At 37.7% G+C, this 16,996-nt stretch overlaps 1 long non-coding RNA gene across 2 annotated transcripts in view; it reads right to left on the bottom strand.

Annotated features, from left to right (window-relative positions):
• The window catches only part of LOC148677547 (uncharacterized), a 28,423-nt gene extending 12,576 nt beyond the window's left edge, over positions 1 to 15,847 (bottom strand). Inside the window, exons 1-3 of one of the 2 annotated variants that reach the window (XR_015941111.1) lie at positions 15,600 to 15,847; positions 15,234 to 15,313; positions 6,609 to 8,653 (exon numbers count right to left, since the gene is read on the bottom strand). This is a non-coding gene — a long non-coding RNA (uncharacterized LOC148677547). Of the gene's footprint in view, positions 1 to 6,608; positions 8,654 to 15,233; positions 15,314 to 15,599 lie in introns of those variants that run through there. The other variant, XR_015941112.1, reaches the window with a different exon arrangement.
• Positions 15,848 to 16,996: the final 1,149 nt, after the last annotated feature.

The raw sequence follows: 16,996 nt of genomic DNA, 5'->3' as shown, positions 1-16,996 counted from the left end.
AAACTGTGCTACAATTACCACAATGCTTTAAAAGAATTAAACTGAAGACAATAAGGTTTTAAAAGGGGATTTCAATACAATAAGGTATGTCAAATCTGAGTCTAACCATCCCTGGTGGCTCAGCTTGGTAAAACCTCAACTTCACAGTGTACTGTAGTGTGAGAAATACATGTGTATCTGCTTATATTTTTATTGAGCAATGAGGTATAAACTAATTCTGTCATATCTAAATAATTTTTGTAGGACATGCTGAGACAGAATCTTTCTGGGGACAGGCTGGATAAAGATTAATTAATGTCATCAGAGATCATGTATTCATCATTTGTCTAGCTTTGTGCTTTGCAGAAGTGAGATAAATACCTGATTAATATTATTCTAACACAGGAGTGTTCATTTCTAATCCCAAAGCAGGGGTCTGCTGGTTTTCACTCCAACACACTTCTTAGTGCACTTAACCATCCAGTTTATAGCTGAATTGCACCAATGGAACAGCTTCTCCAAGCTCTTCTGTGTTACGTTAAAAGTAGCCGATGGTAAGGGATGAAGCCTATGCAGATACAGGGAAATCCAAGGCCAAAGCCCAAACAAACAGTAAGTCAAAAAGCCAAAAGATCTTGAAGCAACAATTATCCAAAAGAGAATCCAGAATTCGGGGTCAAAAGGCAAGGCAAAAAGTCCAAGGGCCAAAAGGGGAAGCAGAGAATATCTTAAGGAAACCAGGATGTGTGGCTCTCAAGATGTAAACCTAATACTGAGTGAGGTTGAAACAGGGAGCAGGGTTTAAGTAGGCTGAAGGGGAGGTGTGGTGATGGGTTAACGAGGTCTGATTAACGTACTGTATGTTTCCCCAGAGTGGATGAGGTACACACTATTTGTTTGGGAGCCCTCTGGTGGCGGGATGCTGGTACTGTAACATTCAGAACTTTAACAAGACCTTAAAAACCTGCAGACACTCCAGGACCAGGAGAGAACATCCCTGCTTTAAAGTGGACATAGGAGAACAGTAGGTGAAGCTCTTCCATATCGTCCAAAGGCACTGTGCTCTAGGAGGGTGTACTTTGAGTGAGGCCATAAATCAAAGTCCTGATTACCTGGTCATTAAAGACCCCATCGCACTATGCAGGAGCAGATGGTTTAACTCTGTTGTCCTGGCTTAATTTCTCTCTATGCCTGACCAACCTTCATTTCCTCCTTAATTTAACTGGTGAATTTGCAGAATCTGCAACTGCATTTGGTGAGGCATAGCAGTAGGGGCTGTTATTTACAGTATCCCTCAATTCAGTGAAGGATGATGTGGGTCCTCTCTTATACTTAAAGTGCTTTGGGATCATTTGAAATGAAAAGTGCTATATACAGTAAATGCAATAATTCATTTATTTTTCACAATTAATTGTAATATTTAAAATCTCTTAGGAAATGTTTTTAAACAGATGGTCTTTTGTTCTGTAGTGTTCATGATTTACATGGTTCGACATAGTCAATGACCCTAAAACTGGGTTCAATGCCTATATATATTTTTATAAACACACAGCTTTCATCCAGCTATGATGAAGTTACATCATCCTTATGCTTGAATGACTCTTGGAAGCAGTGAAACAAAACCCAGTGCATCTATTTGTTCTGAGTCACCACATTGCCTCGGGGTCCAACATAAAATGTCATATTCTTGCCCCTTTCCACTGCCCACATGTGACAAATGGATGCTCAAATTGATATTGCTGCCTTATTTTCTTACATTATTCTGCTGTTATCTGGTGTACAAAGAATGTATTATTTAAGTCAGAGTCTATTTTCTCAAAAACAACAAACATAATTAAAAACATTTTAAACACAGCATAGAACCATTTCCGGAGACATGTACTGTACAAAAATGTAATTCTGTTGTACTTTCAAAAAATGGATTGGCAATGTTTAGTATGGATTAGCTATGAATGTATTTTTAAAGAATATAGTAAGAAAATATAAAAAAATACTTGAGATAGATTTTGTTGGTTTAAAAATCATTTTTTAGATTATATATTTTTGAAGCAGAATTATATTTATATATTTATTTCAATGTGTATATACTTTAAAATGCATGTCAATGGCTGGGCTTACAACAAAAAAAAACTATTTGAGGTTCCACTGATACTGCACATTTTAAGTTGAAACATAAAAAAATAGCAAAGTGAAACACATTTTCACAGTGAGTAAAATAAATAATTTGTTTGGGGTTTTTAACTGCATGCATAAGATTGCAAATGTCCACTTTTAAATTATGGGCTAGGTTCATAATGGTATTACATTTGGTAGAATACCTCATTAAAAACTCACTTTAAAATAGCCTCAGCCCATGTTTATGCACCCTTTCTGGGACTGAGTTATTGTGAAATACTGTATTGTGATATCACTAGTTTGTGCATATTAGCAAGGTGAAGGGGCTTGTTAATACTACAATTGGCCTAAACCCTGATAGTTTTCAAGCCAGGAGTCACACAACACTGCATGATAAAGGTATTACAGGATTATTTGTAACTGCGCCCTTTCTAAATGTCACACCTTCCACAATCCTAATCGCATCCACGAATGATTAATAATTATATTGCAGTAATTTTTCCTGCTTTCATCAGAATTGCATTATCACTCTTTAGTATGTCACATGAACCCCTGATTTCCGCTGGCATTAAAAAAGAATAACAGCTTGCAGAAATTCAACACATAAACCCCTCGTACTGTACACTGAGTATTAAAAGAAACCACTTAGTGTAGACAAAGTATTATTTACAAGTTATGAACAGGAAAATGACAGTTTTTTCTTTAGCGGGTGCACTTGTTTTAAAAGACATGAGTAGCTGTGCTGATAAACATTTCTCATCCACTTGGAGTGCACTTCTAAAATTACAGTCCTATAGGGTGCGTGGCCACTGCTGAAACCCATGGTAGCTGTACATCTGCAGTGCATGCTTTGCAACAGGTTGTAGATGCTGTCCCTCGGGGATTCTGTCTTACTCCTCTTGTAGAGCCTAGATATTCATGTGTCTATTCACTGATCCTAGATGCCGCATGTCACCCATCAATGCTTAATGAGACCCCAGTCTGGAAATCAGGTCATCCACGGGCATCCAATTACTATCACATTCCGATTTCGTAAGAAAGGTGTGGCCATACTAGCAGCAGGAGAATGCGGCTTAGACATCAGGACGGGCAAGTCTCAGGACTTGATCAGTGAAGCACTGTGCAGAGAGGATTACATCAATAATGACAAGTGGAGTTCTGCAGGGACTAAAAACTCCCACAGGGAACATTACATTTCGATCTCACCAATCCTGGTGAAGTGTCAGGACTCGTGGTCTCCCAGATCATGGCCTATCACTGACAGCCTGTGCTTTGCTGTAATGTCTTACCAGATTGGAAATTACTACATTTTCTCTCTTGATTGTTACCTGGCTTGACATTCAACAGGTTAGATCATCACATCACATGTACCCAATAAAATCTCACCGATGAGGTAATTTAGTGCTGATGCAACATTCAGTCACTCCAGTGTGTCACAGTCAGTCATCTTAAAAAGATACCAAGGCATTTACCATGTATTCACAATCAATATTCTATATTTTTCTAAAAACACACATGCATAGGTTTTTGATACATTGTTGTGAAAAGGTACATTTGTTTGAACACAGCAAATGTTACAAGCAAACATGCTCATACTGCCGGCTGTAATGCCCTTCGGTACTGAATTTAAAGAAAATTTGTGATGAAAACTATTAGTAACAGCAGCCAATCTGTCACTTAACAATATGAATTGTAATAACATGCTGCATAATTCTGTCCAAAGTTGTTTTGTTCTGTATTTTTGTATGCAGACTTGGCAATTGCAATATTTATCATGAAGTAGACTAATAACTAATAAGAATTCAAAATTCAGCGTGTTGTTTCATCTTCTCAAAATTATTTTTTTACTCAGCTTAATTTGTTCTTTTAAACCCTTTGCCTTTAGATGTTTTAAAAAAGAAACATTGGTTAGACAGAGCTTGTAAGATGTACAGGTATACTGTATATAAATAAAATAAATCATAATAGTGTGAACCGGATATAAATCCCTTGGAAAAGACAATATAAATAATGTTTTTTTTAATAACATACATGTCCTATTGTCAAATTGTCCTATTGTAAATTCTACAATTTAACAGTCTCTACAAAAATCTCTTGAATAGTAGAAACTACATAGGGGTGTATGTAAAACTGATTTAATACATGAACTGAGTAAATCTTTGGATTGTCTTTATCCAAAGAGTTGTGGAAATGTGGAACAAGCTGCCCGGCCATGTTGTTGAAGCCATACCCTGCTTTCTTTCAGGGAATGGCTGTATGAGGTCTTTGGCTCAATTAACTACTAACTACCAAGAGGGTCAGCTCTACATGAGTAAAATGGTGTCCTATGGATTGTAACCTTTCTAACATTCTCCTGACTGAAATTCAAAGGACCCTGCAACCCTCCAGGGACCGGAGCTGCCTTGCCTGTTCCTGCTCTGAAAGATAATAATGCTACACATCCTTTTTATGTTTCATTCATTAAAAGCAAAACTGGGGACAGAGTTTCCTGTCAAAAAAGATTCTCCTTTGCCAGTATTCGTGTCCTTTCTGCTGATATGTAAAGTACAGCAAACCTCAGATTCATATTATTTGAGCTGGCATGAGCCCCTGGGAAATTTGGAAACCCCTGCCAAGCTACATTACGCAGTGAAGTAAAGGGTGCTTGTCAGTGAACTCCATTGTTTAGTTCACTGTTACTTCCTGTTATGTAATTCTATCAATTACTCATGAAAAGCTAAGAAAAGTGAATTTAGGTAAGACAGTTACAGGCATTATAAGGATACATGATTTTCCACCCAGCCTTCTCTTACAATTGTAATAAGGTCTATTCTGTTAAAAAAGGAATGATATCTAAATTATTTTAGATAGGTTGAAAATAACTGTAATTACTGTAGCAAGAGTAACAATGTTCTGAAAGCTTCTAAAAGAGGTGATAAGAGCAAAAAGACAAAAGTCATAAGGGAAAAAAAACACAATAGTGTTAAATAAAATCAAGGAACAATTTAATCCTTGAAAGGTGATCTCAACGTGCGCAGTAAGTAAATTAGTTTGCATCGAGGTAAAGGCAAAGCAATCGTAAAATAATAGCAAGTGAGACGGTAAGTAGTGTTTTTAGCTGATATAATATAATGTGATTTCTCATGGCCAGGGGGGTATTTTTGCTAAATGGGTTACATGGTTGGCCCTTAAGGAGGTTCTGTTTCTATACTGTCTGGAAAAATCATATGACACAGGGCTGAGTCTGCTGACTGCCAGGGAAAGGAGTCATGGTATTTGTAGTTTTCTCCAGGGTAGCCATGTTTTCTCCTGATTACTGCAAATGGACAAGAATATAATGACCTTCGATGACATTTCCCTGACAGTGCTTATGGTGTCTGTTCAATTTGAGGCTACAAACAATCATCCAAGTGGCTAAAAATGCAATCACATTGCAATGCCCAGTATACTCGAGCACACCTGCTGGAGTAGTGAAAGCAGGCTTCTCTTTGAATGGGGTGGCTGATTATCTCTCCTCTTTGTCTATATAATGGGTAAAATGGTCAGGATTATAGTTTTCATCCCTCTGTGCACAGTTAGGATCCCATTAGGGTGTGACTGATTGAACAATATGTACATTGTTTGTGTAATAAGTGTTTTTTTGTTTTTATCTGGGATGCACTGGGCTAAATTCCAAACAGTTTTTTTGACATGGCGATAAAATATTGAATTGAATACCAGGGTCAGATTCAGAGATGAGATTCCACCCCTTTTGTGGGAAGAACCAGTTACTGGGTCCTGGGTGTTTGGGTGTTTTCTCATCTTACGGGGACCTGGGGTGAAGTCCCAGAGGATCTGCAGAACCCCAGGGACCGGTTGGTCCAGATGATCTGCAGAACCCATTACCATCCTCAGGGGTCCTTTTGCAGTCTCAGTCTACACAATCCAAGATGTGTGAAAAATGTTGTCGGGGTTAAATATGAGAGTGCATCAGCTTCTGAGGGACAAATGACAGGCTGCTTGAGTCTGGCGAAGCCGTAATCAAAGTCTGATGAATTGTCATGACTCAGCTGAGGACAGGGGGTCTGTCCCTTCATGATTAAGAAAGTAACATGTTTGTATACCATGCTGTTCCGAGAGGTGGGGCCAACCTCCCTGCAGCGATGATTCTGGTACTCTTGTCTGGGATTAGAAGCCTTTGTTTCTCCATTCCCTTGGCTGCTTTTCCCTTCCTGGGTGACCATCAATGTGTTCCTGGCTGCAGCTCATTAGATCTTGTCGAGGCACAGCATGCGGAGGAGATTTTTAACAGTTCTGTCGTGGCCTGCTGCCTTTTAACCAATGTGTTTATTTGGAGACTTCCAAGATTTATAGGCTTTTATTCTAGAGTGGAACACTCCACATAAGATGACCCAAAAACAACGTTTTCAACATGATGGCTGTGATTGAAGTGGTTAAGGTTTCTGGTCCTAAGTACTTCCTCGCCAGATGAATCAATTCATACATCTAGGATCAGGGAGCCTGTCAGGTTAAAAAGTCCAGGCTCGGAGACACCACACATTGACATCAGTATTTATTACTACTTAACCGATTGCAATACACAGGCAATTTCAGAGATAAAAAGAAAATAATCCAAATAAAGTCTTGTTCTCCACTTTCTATGCAGTGCTCATTTCCTTCCATCACCACAAATTGAAATACCCAGGCCAGAACATAATGAGACTGTCTCCAATTTAAACAAACAAGAACAGTTTTCTTACACTTTTTCCTCACCACAGAAAGCAGATGTGTAGTTTTCAGTTCTTGTCATGATCTGCAGGTATACTCCCTTACTAAGCTGTGTTCAGTAATATACATTACCAAGTTTTAATAGACAGCTTGATAAACAAGTATACATAGTAACATTTTGAAGCAATTGACGCAAATTCATCTAACTTATAAATGTGTCATCATAGGGCGAGACCAGAATATTCAACCAATTTAATTATAAAACCAGAACACATGTACTGTACACTACATACTGTAACTACAGTAGATGGAATTAAGTTTTTTTTTGCTTTCTCTAATGGTGTCTCAAAAAACTGAATATTTAAATGTACAAATTATTTTACATCCCTCCAGGATGTAAATAGTTTGAAAACAACAAAACATTTGGGGAAACATTTAAGTATTCTGTATTTAATATTACAGTTACCGTACATTGCTAATTTTATATATTACTCTTAACCCTCATCCTCAAAGAGAGGAATGTTTCGTAACCCTCACTCTTTGAACAGCAATGAGTGATGTACTGTATATTGTTTTTTTTATTTATTTATTTCACTGAAGTAACTTTAAAAAATAATTTTGGACAAAATATTTATAATCTGGGACTGAGGTATGCCAAAGTAGGAACAAGCATTTTTTTTGTAACATTACAGTAAGACAGTCAACACAGGTAAGGCTTTGTGTCAATAAAGCTAAATAAGAAATACCTTCATGGAACATTAAAAAGGAATTGCTGGTTGCTCTCAGAAATATCTGTAGTATTTTTATTTAACTTGTCTTATACTGTGATGTTGTGGTACAAGCTAAGTGTAGAGGTCTATAAGACTCATTTTAAATTGTATTCATGTCGAAACAAATTAAAATAAACCACACCAGTGATTGCATCCCTTAGGTTTCAAGGGGAGTGGCGTAGAACCCCCCCCCCCCGCCCTTGTAGATTAGGGTGTATTGAGCAATGTACAGTACACAAGTACAAGGGACATTGACACCACTTTCGAACATGACCATGCATTAAAAAGTTTTCACTGTATTTTGTGGATAAAAAGGAAATGAAATATGCCACAATTCTCATCCTCAGCTGTGCCGTGCATTCTTATGTGCGTTGCAAATCTAATTTTTGGAAACATTCAGAGCAGAAAATTCCCCAAATACTTGCTTTTGCCCAAAAAGGTGGTTTTAAAATGAGAGTTAAGAATCCAGATTGTGTAATAAGAGCGTGTTTAGTCATTTGTGATAGTCACTTTGAACGTACCATGCTACCAGTTCATGTCTGATCCTCCATCGGTTAAAAATCAACGAGCTCTTGACTGCCATGTAGGAGAGTTAGGTGCTGACTAAAGAATTGGTTCATCACTCTCTGAGAATCATGAAACAATATCACCGCCAGGTCCTCTTTCTGGTGCTCAATCCAGGAGAAATGCAGCCCATTAAAGCATGCCGGTCTTTGGCATTGCATTATCCTTTGGTAGGTCCCGTTTGTGGGTCGAGCATAGACTGGACCCCTTCTCCAGCTCGGAAAGCTCTGGCCCTAGGGCTCAAACTGAACTTCTGAACACATTTACTGCAGATAGTGTTTTTAATACCTTGTTCAGTTTTGGTACTGTTACGGGAGCCGGTCCTGACTCCCGTGTAGTGCGTATTTAGGACCCTATGCAGACGGTTTAATCCGGAAGAGACTGGAGAAGGCCTACAGGGAAAACACGGAGGGGAATGGATGGGAGGACAGACAGGGGGCGTTGCCAACAGTGATCCGGGTGCAAGGGGGAGCGCAGGCGAACAAGTCCGGTGGGAGTCCAAAAGGGAAAAAAAGAGCGCAGTCCAAAGTCCAGGTAGCCTGGAGATCGATCCAAGACAAACAGCTAAAAACAGGAACCAGGTCGGAACTGGAACAGGAACAGGAACAGTGAAGTTAGAAACACGATGACGAAGCCAGGCGCTCCGAGGACCCAGATGGTCAGGACGCTGTGATGAAGCCCATGCCGTCGGGTCTCTCCTGGACCCGCTGGTAGGTGGACTTCCGGGCGTCCATCGTCCAGGGGTGAGCCCAGAGCGTAGGAGGCACAGAATGTATATAGGTTAAACAGGAGACAGGCGCACGTTATAATGAAACTAATAATTAAAGGTCGGAGCGCCCTCTAGAGGAGGGATGACAACCAGGACAGGTACATCTGGAGTGCACACAATAGAAATGCAACTAGGTCTATGTAAGGGTCTATGAAGTTTTTCCTTTCCTGTAAGAAACCCTCGGTTCTGATGTACAGTATTCAAATAATGGTTACAGGGTGTTTTAGATGAAACTCTGTTGCATTTCATCTTCTAACTGATCCAGCCTGTACAGTACATACGTCATTATTGATAAATGACAATGCAGCTATTTATTCAGATTTAGATTTATAAATTTAATATCTATATAAAATGTATATGTTGCATTTGTCTAATTTATATATACAATAATTTATATACATCAGAAAGTTTCAATTTATGCTAGTGATAATATGTATCTACAGTATTCATTTTTTAAAAAAATATAAAACTATTTAACTATTAAAAAAAATTAAAACTATTTTAGAATTCTTGTTTTTACTCTGCACATTGTGTTTCAAATTGTTTCCTGTAATGACTATAATTAAGGTATGTGAATTGTGTTATCATTGCTCTATTATACTTCACCCTCCCTTGGCAGCTAAATGTCATTTGAATGCATGCGATTCTGTTCTCAGTCATGTTGACCTGAAAATTTGTATTAGTTTGCCACTGCATATTTGAAAGTGACAGGGATTGACAGCATTTAGCCTTTTGTTCTTTCTGCCGCTCTGAAAAGGCCCAAAGCTTTATTTTGTGCCAAATCATTCTTTTTTAAATGTCTCTTTCTTCAATTTTGACTTTCTGCTGCTTTATTTATCAAAACTGGGCCCAAACAAATTTTGAGTCTGATGGGATCAAGAAAGCTTTGTGAAATGTTTTATTTAATTTGAACTAAAAAAGAATGTTCTCAAACGCAATTGTATACTGCAATTCAGGTGACTATGTTCCTTTGCATGTTGTCATCTGTAAATAACTGTTCTTCAAAATTGAATATCAAATTTTGAGGCGTTTCTTTATTAAAGATAATACCAAAAATAGGGTTCCAACCTTTCCAACCATTTTTTAAAAATAGTAAAATAGGGTTGAAAATTGAAAAATAATTCAAACCGTTTTAAAAAAAGAACATTCATCACTCATTAGGATACTTTTATAATAATTTTGATTGGTGATCAGATCATCAATGTCAGCTGTTTAGAGAATCCAGAAAGACAGAATAACTCTGTACTTTAATCCCTACACATTCACTGTTTATTTAGAAACACTGTGGTTATAGATTACCATGTTCTGCACAGTTGTTTATTTCTGTACTCTCTATCTCTGTGTCTCTTTCATTTCTGATTCAAAATATACTGCTTGGTCAGCCCCACAAGAATATCCTCGATACACTAGATTACCAGAGGAAGAGGATGATTGATTTAACAGCTCTTTTAGCTTTTCACCACTGGTAAGCCACATGCTGTGTGATTTTGCCTCTGCACATTCCTGGTACCTTGTAGAAAGCTGTAAATCTTCATAATGGAGCTGCATTGGACAGTCAATTCTTCTTAATTTCACTTCACCGGCATGCAATATCTCTACCCAGAATGCATATCACTCCTGTCACATGTAATAAATAACTGCAATGGCTCTCCAGCCAGAACCTCAGGTTTGAAAATTAATGAACAGAAAAAGCTAAATAAAGTCAATACTCTAAGTATTCCTTGTCATCCTTTAACATTCATCTGGTGGCAACACTAGCATATAAACTACCAAGGCCCCTTCGGTCTCTCATTTCCTTGTGTGCTCCTTAAACCAATAAATACAATACATACAGATGAATATGTGTAAGTGGTTATGTGCTCAGACTGCTTAATTGTAGGATTTGTATCATGCAAAGAAAAAATAAAATAAGGCTGTCTTTATAGTAATAGTCTAACAAGATACTTAGAGTGTTGGAAACAAACAACAATCACACCCTGTCTGTTTTACATCTTGCACAACGGGTGTGTTGTTAAATGTTGAACATTATTTAAACACATTTTAACACATCCTGTAAATGGGTAGTCTGGAAAAACTACTCTATACTGTGGCAGCAGTATCTTCCACGTCTATTCTAACATCACAGTAAAGAACATAAATTGAACGCGGATATTCTTTATTAAAGATTGGAGAGGTCTTTTAGACAACTGAAAATGTGTAAATTCATGTAAACATTAAAACTGAAGTACGAAGGGAATAAATCTACAGTAGTGGCTTATGATAATGTTTTTGTAAAAAACTGTAATTAGTGCGATTTCTAGAACACATTTCATGGTGGCTCATATGAGGCAGTTTACACCTTCAGTAGAATATAATAATATGGAAAATACAATCAAACAAATATGTTTAAACTAGATAAAGAAAGTTATATACTGAACATATACTGTTTGCAGGATTTTAAGCACTCTTCATAAGAGGGAAAAAAAGGCAAATTTAAATAGTTTTATTGATGACAAATAGTGTAATAACGTCTGAGTTACAACATGAGAACTGTGCCATAATTTGAAACAGTAGCAGCAGAAAAAAATTATTTGCAAGTGATACTTGTTGAAATATGTATTTCACCTTCTGACAAGTAATGTTTCATGTTTTGTTACTGTATTAAAAAAATATCCTCTTTGTCTGTAGCATTGGTACTGTATGTTTCAACTGCAAAGACATTTCATAAAATGAAAAGGTTATATTCATATTTCAACTGCCATATTTATGCATGATGGACTTAAGGCATTTGAAGCAGAAATTCATTATTCTCTGTAAGAATTCACATAGAAAGCCTAACAGCAGAATTGATTAGCATAGATACACATTTATAAGTGCATAAACAGGGAAGAATCAAAATAAATACTATTAAACATGTCATTAAACTAACCTTTTTACTCATAAAATGTGCTAATTGAAGTTTGTAAGGTCTGTTGAGCACCATATTATAAAGCCTTCAATGTTTCAAATTCCTTAATGGCACAGACAAAATCATTGCACTTCTTCAGAACTAGCAGTGAACCAGTGGGTGCAAATGGAAACTATGGGAAAGGGCTTTTACAGTACAACTCAGACCAGGAGTAACCTAGTTCACCCAAGGGTTGTTAGAGTCTGGAAGCAGGAGACCTTGACAACCCATAATGTCAAAGGTCATGCTCTAGATTTCTTCAAGACATAAATGGATTAATTCTAAGGGCCTCCTTCTTGTTTGTAATTTATTTATAAGACCAAGTATGTTCTTTAAATATTAACAGAAATGAAATGACTCATTGATTTTGCGATTTATTTGCTTCATTGCATTTTAGTATTTGCATGTCTAAAGCCATAGAGCCATGGTAAACTGCATTTTTTTAAAATTTTAATTTAGAAAATGTTTAATTATTGTTATTATGAATAGTTTTTGACTCTTGAAGGTGTGGAGAAAGAGAGTTGTTAGCCCTTGGCTGGGTTGTAGGATATTATTATGTCTTTTATGCCTTTCAGGCTTGTAAAGTTAATTGTCCTTGGGATTGTTATGGTCTTGTTTTTTGGCATCCTGTTAAATACCATCCATTCGGCACTCGTGTTAATTGCCAAACACTTGTTGTAATGTTGTGTATCCATTTGGTCACTGATGACAGGCTCTAGAGACTAGAGTCTGTCGTACTATAGTACTTGCAAGTTATGTTGTGTGCTCTGAAAGGACTCAAGTTTGCATTTTATTTCAAATAATACAAATAATTAAACAATAGATAAAAATAACTATATATTGTATACTGTATAAAAAAAATATTTACGATGTGGGATAAGGTGTCCAGGCCTGAGCCTTGTGTAACATCAAATACCTAGCAGCATGGCTGCAGCTTCTACAATAGAGAAATGATTACAAGCTCTGTGTGCAAAAGTACAAGAAAAGTATGAGGCCACATTCACTTGAATATGTATTTTGTGGGTGGAAAATGTGTGACTTGCAATAGAGGCAGAGACAAGATTAGAAAGGTTTGACAATTCACAGAGGTTTGAATTGGAGATCATGATTAATGAAAGACAACAGGAACAGAGGGGAAGTGGTTTCAGTAGATGTCTTGCACTGGGGTTTCGACACTGTAAATTGATGGTGCAATTTTCCATGGCATCGGTTAGCTACATATGAGCATGTAAAAGGCTGACTTCTTGGGTGAAGGCAAAGACGTGTTATCAATTAATACTTCACAAAATGCAATTATCACAAACTGAAAAGGCAGTTGTAGACTACAAGACACTCCAGTGTCAAAGAGCAAGGAAGTAGTAGTGGGGGTTGAAGCTGGGCCTTTATTTCCCAGCTTTAGCCTCCACTGTTTTTCATGGCCCAGTCTGATTTTTATCAGATAATAATGTACAGTACAGTAGATATATAAAAGAAGAAGTTAGAGGAGATTATATAACCAGAGTAGCCAGAAACTAGAGTTTCTTTCACTGGACCCAATTTATTTTCTTTTTGGTTTTCCGTTTGACTTTGTTTGATTCATATTCTCATCTGTACAAGACCTGTAGACTCACTGTATATCTGAGCCTCTCTGGACCTGTTCCCCAAACCAAAAAGGATAAGTGGGAAACAATCAAGACCACAGATAAACGCTCTTGCAAGTGAAAGAGATTCAATAATGCTTGGATTCAACTTACAAATCGAAACAATTAAATTGTGGGAAACAATCAAGTCCATTGATAAAAGCTCTTAATAATGTATTAACTAAAGTTGAACTGTATTCAAGTTTTGATCTGACCGACGCAGTTTTGGAATAAAAATACACCGCGGTGCACTGAGCCATCCTGGCCCCAGTTTCTGAACAAAACAATTTCAGATAAGAGCAAAAAATAATTCGTCCTAAACATGACTTGGGCCTCAAAAACAGGCTCTAAGGTTAAAAATTGTCAAAGTAGTGTGTGAATACTAACCCTAACCCTACCTGGGGTGTCAACAGAGCATTTCCTCGATCTACAGTACCATATATCTGAATCTCACTGGGCATCAGATTTTGAAATGTTCACCAAACCAAAAAGGATGAGTGAGAAACAGTCAAGACCATTGATCAAAGCTCTTGCACTTGAATGAAGTTAAAAAATGCTTGGTTTCAACTTTAGATTTGACCGACTCAGTTTTAAAATAAAATTACCATTCTGTGCACAGCTCCATCCAGGCTCCAGAGTTTTGCATAAAAACAATGTCAGAAAAGAGCAAAAAATAATTTGTCCTAAGCATGACTTGAGCCCCAAAATCCGGCTCTGAGATTAAAAATTGTCTAAGTAGCGTGTGAATGCTAATCCTAACCCTACCTGTGGTGTCAACTGAACATTTCCGCGATCTACTGTATATCTGAACCTCTCTGGGCATCGGAATTTGAAGTGTTCCCCAAACCAACAAGGATGAGTGGGAAACAGTCAAGACCATTGATCAAAGCTCTTGTAAGTGGAGTTTGAGATCACAAATTAGGATGGGGAAACATCGAACAGTCATACCTGCACAACATGTACATAAACATGTCCTCCCCCAAGTCCCAGGAGTTAATGTCCCTGATATCTCTCCACTATCCCAAATAGGTTCCCATCTATCTCCTGAAGCTGAAATCACCAGCCCCATTGCTTGTCCACTCAGTGTCCCATCGACGCCTGGTGAGGGCGCTAAACTATTCTGTACATTTTTCAAGGGGATGACGTTTAATGAGTAATTTTTCCTTGTATGCATGGGGGGTTTGAGGACAAAAATCATTTTGACTTTTTCCTCCATGTTTTTGCATAATCTCCAACCCACACTGGCACCTACTGTACCACTTGCTTTTTTTCTGTTAGCTTAGAGAGTTGTTTTTTTTCCTTCTTTTCTCATTGCGTAGAAGTATTTTTATGGAGATAGGCCACTGTCTCTTCAAAAAAACAAACCTTCTAAAACTTGAAAACTGTGTTGTGGAGTTCTGGTTATACAAGGTGTTTCTTGAAGGAATATCAATGTGATAACAGGGCTTGATCGCAGATAAACGTGGAAAATGCCTCTTATTTATTCATCCTAAACAGCAAAGCACTACTGAGCTTGCAAGAACTTCACAATAATAATGATGACAATTTCTTGCCTTTGTACCGTATAGTGCTTTTTCATCCCAAACAATCTGGAGCTACTGTACTTTATGTGTAGGAGGCAGCCACATTATCCAAAACTGAAGTGCTGCACCCACCTGGGTTATGTGTGACAGCCATTATCTAGCAGTTGTTTCCCTACTGTACACATACAGTACTGTATGGCCCTTAATTACATGATACACACTGCGTCAGCGCTAAACTGATCTTAGGCTGACATGCCCAAACGCAGCGCCCAGTCACAGTACCAGCTCCCTTGTACAGCTGGATCTTTAGACCCTCAGCGTAGAAAATAATCGTACAACGTCACTAAGGACACACACGGTAGCTGAAATATGTAAAAACAAACAAAAATTGTCAGGAAATAGTGTTAGGAAATACCTTCTACCAAAGTATTAAATATGTCCATCAAAGCTATGATTCAAATTCCAAGAGCTGTCTGACACAATTTAAATCAGTCACGCTACACATCTGAGAAAACTGTTACAGCAAAACCATTGCGTTGTGTTTCATTTTAAAACGCTGATAGTTTGCAAAAAAAAAAGTTTTGTCTGTACTGTAAGTAAGAATACGCAGAATTCAGTCGCTGCTCGTCCTTGCCGTCGATAACTCACATAGCAGGGTTATTTGTTTTCGTATTTTCATCACCAGAGGAAATAACAGGAGGCTTGGGAAAAGGTAATCCAAATTCCTTTATTAACGTCCTTTTTTTAATTTAATCACAGTTGTAGAATTCTAAAAAGTGCTGTAAGCCGCACTTCAATACGATGGCTTAAAATTATCTTTGACCTGCTCGATTTCCTGTTTCTGATTTTCGCCCTTTTTCTGCACTTTTTATCGAGGCGTTTCTCTTGCACGTTTTTGAGCTCCGTCTAAAACTTGCCCACTATCCCCCTCTAGTGGTCAAGCTCATAGGTGAGTAGACGCCTTGAAGAATAATAAAAAAGTCAAATTTCGTTTGTTTAAAACACATACTGGGGACAAAATACTTTATGTAGACTGTCTCGTAAATAAATAATACCGTATGACCACAAATTCTTCATTTCACCCCTCCACCACGTTAGAATTAATACAAATTCTATTACGTTTTATGCTTTACCTACATGTACAGTATACTGTGTTATACTGTATAACCAATGCAATTGTTGTATTAAGGTAAATGCTTTTACAGTGTATAACTCCGAATTAAAGCAAAAATCCTCAACCGTGCTCAAATTATAGACATGGACATCTGACATGACCACAGATAAACGATACCCAGAGGATCAAAAAGCCCGCCATTCTGTTAGTTGCACAGAAAGCGGAAAAGAGCAGGGGTATTTTTTTCCATCTGTGGTTTGACAGCTTGCATGAGAATAGCTTGCAACAATGGCTTCATACTGTAGTTAAAAGGAAAAACAAATCGAGTGCATTCCCACTACTTGAACAGAGTCTAAGCTGGAAGCTACAATAGTTCAAGAACTAAAGGGCCCATCTGTGTAACCCAGAGAGAGTGGCGCCCCAAAGGGCAGTACCCGGTCACTGTATACAGTACTGTACTGTATGTCCTGCTGTTAGAAAGAAATGCCGTGGGGTGTCAGAGGACCGTGCCCTTTTTTCAGTTGGTATAAAGTAATGTGAGGTGCACGATGGAGCAGTAAGACCAAAAACACATTAAATGAGACATGTTTAATGTACTGTATTAGTCCGTTCTGCTTCTATACAGTACTGGAGTTAAGCAACTGTTAGACGTGCTCATATTTGCGTGCAATCATGTTTGCTCAGTCATGTAAGTTTATCTAATTAGTTGATTCACAAATTATACATGAGTGGGTTGCGTTTTGTGTAGTTTCCTAATGAACAGATTTTGGTTTATTAAGTAAAGAAAATATAGATACAAGAATATCGCATTCCATGCAGCCATATAGTTTGTATGTTACTGGTCTTACTGTATAGTAAACCCCTTTTATTCCTGAACAATCTCTGAGACTAGCTGATAGATATGAAGGACATGTTTTAATGGGGCTGTTGT

Source organism: Lepisosteus platostomus, chromosome 1 (assembly GCF_059453375.1).
Source record: "Lepisosteus platostomus isolate fLepPlt1 chromosome 1, fLepPlt1.hap1, whole genome shotgun sequence".
Taxonomy (NCBI): Eukaryota; Metazoa; Chordata; class Actinopteri; order Semionotiformes; family Lepisosteidae; genus Lepisosteus; species Lepisosteus platostomus.
The sequence above is the reverse complement of the archived record's forward strand: the minus strand, read 5'-3'. Positions and strand labels throughout refer to the sequence as shown.